Here is a 7,916-nt window from a genome sequence, read left to right on the forward strand (position 1 = left end):
GAAAAGCCGCTGAAGCGAAATAGACTGTCATGAGCAATAAAGGATTATTATATGTTTTTGCCTGAGAATCAATAAAAGCTTAAATTCTTGTCCACATCAGCAATGTTTTTATCGTCTTTCTATTTTGTAACGTGGTATAGAAAAAATGGCTTGGGGACATGGAAAAATAACAACAAACCCGAAGCTGACTGTTACATGAAATAGTTGCTTTCAGGCCCTTTTTAAGTATACAAATAAACCCAGTGAAGGCTGCATCTTCCATTTTGAAGCTTCTGTTTCCAGGTCATGGGTTTTTTACACAAATGCACTTCTCAATAACTAGTCAGTGGCAAACCAAAAATGAGATAAAATCAAGGGCGTAGGTTTGGTCTCAACATTAGTAGGGATGATATAACAGCACACTCAAAAAAATGAAACGTGGTATTTATGCAAGAACTTTATTTCAAGTGGTTTCACACGACTGCTTTAAGTGACTATTAAGTTATGTAGTTAAATGAAAAATACGTAAATGATTTAAGTAAGACTTAATAAACTACACTGTAAATAATTTCAGGGTAAAATAACAGTACAGAGCTGGCAGCAGGGTTGTCATTTATATACTGTTATTTTACTGTCATGGCAATGTAAAAATGTTTCACAGTAATAGTCCGTAATCCAGAAAAACTGTTGATTCCCGATTTCTAGGAAATACAGTAAAAGTCTGTCAGCAGGATTGCCATTAACAGACTGTTATTTTACAGTCTTGGCAATGTAAAAATGTTTAACAGTAGTAGTCTGTAATCCAGGAAAAACTGTATATTCCTGTATTACTAGAATTCACAGTAAAGAGCAGGCAACTGAGGAGCTGCAGTATGCTGCGTTTTTAATGATATACTGTGTTTTAGCGGAATTATTTGGGAAAATGACTTTACAGTCTATGAATGCATATACTTCCATCTAGTACAGAAAAAAATGCTGATGTCAGGTGCGAAACAAAACAGGTTTTATTTCATTGTGTTGGCAAGCAGTGAAAACGGACAGGACTTAAGATGGTGCATTCGGGACGTGTAGGTCAGGCTGAGCAGGCTGGCAATGTGGCGTAATCGGGTGAAGGAGGACAATGGAGAGCTTGCATAGTCTGGTCAAGCAGGACAGGCTGTGGAGGTTGATCGGGCTGGAACTCTGGCGTAGTCCGGTCAAGCAGGACAGGCTGGGTCAGAAGTGGTGATCAGTCAACGACAAACGACGAGCAGGAGTGTGCTGAATCGTTGACGAACTGATACTGACTTTTGGGGAGGCCGTGCCTTAAATGCACAGCTGGTAACAAGTTGCAGGTGGCAGTAATTAGGAGAGATTGAAAGATGAATTCCCTGATAGGTGGAGTGGCAGCAGGCTAAAGGCTGATTTATGCTTCTGCAGCCATGTCTACACCTAGCAGGGTTTTCTAAAACAGAGGATCCTGCCCTAATACATCGGGAATAAATAATTACTTCCACACCTGCAGGTTTGTAAAAACATTAAAATACAAAACTAAAAAACCTTCCACAGCCAACCACATTAATTCATTTTAAAGTACATTCATAACAATGCGCGAGAAATAATTGTCCATAATACACCTATTCTTCGCATGGGTTCTTCAATATGAAGAAGCAAGTTTGGAAAAAAAAATTAAAGCAAAAAAGCACCTGTCTAATTTACTCCAAATCAGTGGCGGTCCTGGCTATATTCATACATACATTGCCCATAGCAAAAACCGCCTGTGCTCCAAATGTAAACATTGGTCTCATGTGTGTCGTGGGGACAAAGTTTGTCGCAGCCAGTGACGTTTCCACAGTAATTCATGCCATACCACTAGATGGATGTGACTTTGTCTTTGTATGGTTTTGGGGGACTCTTGTTGAATTCCTTTAATTTTCCTCCGGTCATTGACAGCAATGGCAATGGAGATGGAACATGTCTATTTGCAGCTAATCAATATTAAACAATAAATGTTGTCAATACAAATGTTGAAGTGTAGGTGACACAGAAGTCGTTTGCAAATATTTGAAAATGGTGTTGTTGTTGTACTGAACCAGAAACAACGCTCTGAGTGGACCAATCACAGTCCTTCGACGTTCACGTCATGCGCGTTGACGTGATGTGTAGTCAGGACTTTTTGGAGGTGCACGTCAGGCTATGGCGTAGGGTCGTAATCGGGTCTGCGTTAACGGCGTAAGTCCGCCGTCACCGCTACACAGAAGCATAAATCAGCCTTCAGGGTGATGGAATACTACAATTAGTGGAGAAGGGCCAGTTTAGATCAGAGTGGGGATACAACAAGAAACATATAACATATGAGTAGAATAGGATGGAAAATAATAATATAGCCTGTAGGCCAACAAAACATCCAGTCTGGTGTTTGCATCGATGTAATTGTGTTATAGTCTGAGGTTCAACTCCCATACATCATCTGCTACAGCTAAGGCTAATGCATTTAGCTAACATTTGTAACATCAAAATTTAAAACTACTAACATAATAAAAACATAAACATAATAAATTTATTATATAAATAGAGAAATAATTAAAAATCAATTTTATCGTATTATAACTCCACTGTTGGATACATATGAGACACTCGGATTCTGCCTTTTTAACCGCTCACCGGCAATCACCTTTTATTTGTTTCCCCAAAACATTCACTCAGCAGCATCTTTTGCAAAACAATAGAAAGCTGCCCTCTACTTGCACTCCAGACGAATAAACATCAATATTATATATCGCAATCCAGCAATCCTCTGAACTTTAGTTTAATATAAAATATTTTAGGTAATATGAGTAAGACTTAATTAACTTACTCTTTAAAAATTGGTACACATAAATCCTGATATAAATTGAAGAACAAGCATTAAAGAGCAGCATATGTCATCTAAAGTCATCCTCTGAAGAGTCTCCAACATCCAAATTATGGGTAATTAGGTCTTTCAGGAATTGATGGCGAATTATTTGCAGTGTCTAGTTATTTTAATTTAAATTGGTACAAAACATAGTCCATATAGCCACAATGTAAAAGATGTCAGATTTCTGACCATGCTCCAATTTTCCAGTCAAAACTCAGTTTCCAAAAAATATGGTAGTGTCATGTAATCGAAATATTAACATACCGTTTGCAGCATTTGTCTTGTTGTTTTAATGTCGGTAACCCACAATGCATTGCTAACTACCCACAATGCATTGCTAACTACAGTAATAAACTGTTTGACTCAAAAACGGTATTTTAGTGTTCAAAATTGGCCGTAAATTTACAGCAATTTTTTACAGTGTACTTGAATAGGTTAAGTAAGCAATTCATATTCAAACCTTTTACATGCAAAATGTGTAGTTTCAAGTGGTTACACACAACTGCTTTAAGGCGCGTACGACAGGATAAAAAGTCTTAAATAGCATTGTTATGTGAATTAAAATCATATTTTAAGATGATTCGGCTATATACAAAAATTTGGCAAAGCACAGATAACGAGGAATTAGTCTTTTAATCTGCAGTTTAGCCACGCCTACCATTATAGGGCTATAGCGTCCCCAACAGGAGGATGACGTTGGCAGGAAAATGGTTTCATCTGATTTAGAACTCAGCCCATTGAGGGGGAATTATTTACAACGGGGAAAACGCGACGAAGAGAGCCGCAAAATGTCACTGTTTCAGTCTCTCTACTCCAATATTTTTACAGGATATTATTTTTATCCAAGTATTTTTCCCCAATAGCTAAATAAATGGCATGGTCATGACAAGTAACAGTCTTGTGCTAAATGGAATATGAAAAAATTAAAATGCTTTTATTCAAGACAACATGGCAAAATTACTCCATAATGGTCAAAACTGTCGACTTCACCTTTACTGTCGCACCTCCCGAACGATATTTTATGCCACCGTAGTTAGTCCGGCTTTTGTCATTTCCCTGCCCCGGCTTCGGAGAATGTAAACAAACCAAGAGGCGTGACAGCTAGCCGACATGCTAACACAACCCGAATGATGTTTCAAGCTACTAGCCACTAGCCCGGAACATGTCACACAGCGGTGGGGTTGTCGCATGTATTTGCCGATCGGCAATACGCCCGGCGGCGAGCAAGTTACAGCTCGTTCCCCTGCTGCGGACAGGAGAGCTCACTGGAGTAGCAGCAAACGTCAGAGGAGCGCGTAGCTGCCACATGGTCAACATAAATGATTGTCGGACTTATTTTGGCCAATCTCCGCGGTGAACGGGAACTTTTTGAAACCCAAAAAGGCTCACACACCTCTTCCTGATGCAGCAACAATTTTCTGCAGCCGTTTGGCTGGCGTGGTGCGAAAAATAAACGAATTAATCCACAAAATCAGCCGGAAGCCGGAAGGCACTCATTTCACGGCGCAGGATTCAAAAATTGAATATATAAAACGATTGCTTCGAAACACAACCAAGCGGTCCATTTCATTCAGAAGCATAAAACACCACGTGAAATATAAAATAAACATGCTTTTTGGTGTCATACGCACTTTTAAGTAACTATTAGGTTATGTCATTGACTGAAAAATGCCTAAATGATTTAAGACTTAGTAAACTACTTTAACAAGTTAAGAAATTCCTATTCAAACCTTTTACATGCAAAATGTGTAACCACCTTTTGTTTTGTTACAATAGGAGTGTTAATTTTGAAATATTTAATTTGATGTTTTTTAATATTTTGGAAGAGTGGGCCATGGACTTTATAATAATATTGACGGGACACGGGATGCGAGGCCGATCAATAGCGGGCCTGCATTGTTGGTGTGGCCCTCAAAACTTACCGAGTGGAATCACAAAGAGCTATTTTCGTTGAAAATTCTTGTGAGTAAATGCTTAAATCCCTGAATTCTTTATAGATAAAACAGTCTCGATTCTTGGTTAAAAGCAAAAAAACAAACAAACGTGCAGTTAGCATTTATTTTACATATATATGTCAAAGTACGATGCTAGTCTGTTAGTCATTGTGGCGACCGCCTTATGTAAACAGAGCTTTTCCACTGAAAATTCTTGTGAATAAATGCTTAAATCCCTGAGTTCTTTATCGATAAAATAGTCTCGATTCTTGGTTAAAAGCAAAAAAACGTGCAGTTAGCATTTATTTTACGTAAATATATCGAAGTGCAATACTTGTCTGTTAGTCAATTGGGCGGATGCCTTACAACTTTTTTTTTTTTTTTTTGCTGCCTGCGAGAGACGCTGGGAAGAACTACGTTGAAGAAGTAAATTAATAATAAATATCGGTGGAAAGGGATGACGCTACACAAGCTCTTTATTACGCTTGTTGTTAGCACTTGTCTATGTAAATCTGACGTGAGTAGATTCTTATTGGAGATGCGTGTGTGGCAGCGTGGCAGGGTTTTCTTTTTTAACAGTGTTTTGGACAGTAGCCGTCATATTTGCGGGATCAAAGCGGTGTTTCGGTCGGTTCTGCCTAACAAACTCATAGTGGAACTCCGTTCCGGCTCGTTCTGGTCCACTTTCGCCCCTGTGTGTGATGCATTAAAATCAAGGGGGAGCCGTCCCAGGACTGAATGGCCCCCGTCCCGACTTTGTGTTAATAGATAACACTTTATTTGACAGCGGCGTCATAAGACCGTCATAACTATGACATGACACTATCATGGGCATTGCTGAATGCTTATGACAGATGTCATTAACACTGGAAAACCCAACATTTTTTTAGCCTACTGGAAAGCCCAGAAGGGGATCAGATGATCCCCACAACTCTGGGTATCCACAATTAGCATCTTTATATGTGCAAATGAGTGTGTCATTGTCTCTCAAATAGGCCACTCAAGCACACAAGCAAACAACCTTACTCTAACCCACAAGGGTTGGTCAGTTTACACTGACTCTTGCCATGATAGTTTCAGTTATTATTTGAGAGTTTTATTTTTGAATATGGTTTTATTTTATTCATTCACTGCTCTGCCCATTTTTTCTTCTTCTCCTATAGCACACAAAGGCAACTTTATGTATAAATTACTGCAATGAAATAAACACACGCACAGACCATTGCAACGTGTATAAAGTTATAATGAATGAAATAATCAATACATTTGTGACGACAAAAAAATCTCAAATGTTTTGATCTCACAACCCAACCCAAGTGTGATCAGCTCTGCCATGTGGCTTTCTGAATGCAAAGTGCTAATTACGTCAAGGGGCGGGGGATGTGCTTATCTTGATGACCGAGCTCGTGTGAGCGAACGACAGTCGACTGGCGGGGTGGATTTGAACAGGAGCAGGAAATTGTGGTGGCTGAGAGGTGTCAGGCGAAATGCAAAGTCAACACTTTGCAAATAAAAAAAAGCATGAACCCCAATTGCAAACGCTTTGCAAAAGAAAAAAAGCATGAGGGCAAACCGCCACAACACGATCCCCAGTTCCTAAAGCGCGATTGCAAATTGGCAAAAGCACGAACCCTAATTGCCACAACACAACAGCAAATGGTTCGCAGCACGAATGGCTCAGAAGGCAAATGCAAAGACACAGCAGCAAAAATCCCGCAACAGAACAGCAAAATCCCACAACACGACGGCAAGAGGATGACCTGGAAGTACAAAAAAGATTAAAAAAAAAAAAAAAAGGACGACATATTGTATATTGCTGTATGTGCTATCTGACCATCTCTACGGACCTCTGTGAAGTTGGCCCCCTCCCCCCCATCAGACATATTTATATAAAAATGATGTCAATCGTTTGTACTGTAAAAGCTTTGTTAGTGCTGCTTTCATTCTAGAGATATTTACAATTCTTTTTGGGTAAATCTGAGGTCAGCTAGCCCCCCCATTTCAATTCAGAATTGTGTCTGTCATTTGTGCTAGTTTGTGCTGCAACGGTTTTGTAGATCAGTATTATGCTTTTATTGAGATATTAATTTTAAGTGGTGACATCACTCGTAGCTTTTCCTTAGCTTAGCTCCCGTGGCTAATAGAGCATACCAACTCTCTCAATAACAGAGGTGTGTCCTAACAACAAACACGAACATAGCACAAACGAATGGCAGCACTTCAGGACCATTTTGCAGTAAATGGGGGGCTTAGAGTGACGTCATCACTCAAAATTAATATCTAAAGCCCCCCAATTTACTGCGAAACGGACCCGAATTTGTTTGTGTTATGATCGTGCTTGTTAGGTAGGTAGCTAGGACACCCCTCTGTTATTGGGAGTTGGTATGCTGCATTAGCCGCGGGAGCTAAGCTAAGGAAAAGCTACGAGTGACGTAACCACTCGAAATTAATATCTGAATAAAAGCATAATACTGATCTACAAAACCATTGCAGCACAAACGATTGACACAATTGTTAATTGAAATGGGGGGCTAGCTGACCTCAGATTTACCTATATAAGAATTGTAAGTATCTCGACAATGAAAGCAGCTCAAACAAAACTTTTACAGCACAAACGATTGACATCATTTCTATATAAATTTGCGTCTGATGGGGGGGGGGGGGGGGGGGGACTTCACAGAGGTCCGTACAGATAGTCACAAAGCACATATAGCAATATAAAAAGTGTCGTCCTTTTTTTTTTTTTAACTTCCGGTCATCCTTTTGCCGAGTCCTTGCTGAGTGAGGCTGCTTTCTCTTTCGCTACTACTACTAGTCAGGCTACTTTCAGACACTTATTTCTTACTTGCCTACTGTAGGTTGATAAATTTGTAGGTAGATTTGTTTATTTCTTGGTCAAGCCAAAAAAAAGTTCTTTCAATCAAAATATATATTTTCAATCGAGAAAAAAAAGTCACTTGAATGAAAGCAAAATGTGTTTGAACAAGTCAGGCTGCTGTTTCTTTACTTGCAACCAGCCATTAGCTGTGGAAGGGGGTTGGGCGTCAGGCTACTCTCAGACACTTTTTACTTGACAATAAACTGCTAAACTTCTGAGGATATTTTGACAGTATTTTAATACTTCT

This window comes from Corythoichthys intestinalis, chromosome 8 (assembly GCF_030265065.1).
Source record: "Corythoichthys intestinalis isolate RoL2023-P3 chromosome 8, ASM3026506v1, whole genome shotgun sequence".
Classification (NCBI taxonomy): Eukaryota; Metazoa; Chordata; class Actinopteri; order Syngnathiformes; family Syngnathidae; genus Corythoichthys; species Corythoichthys intestinalis.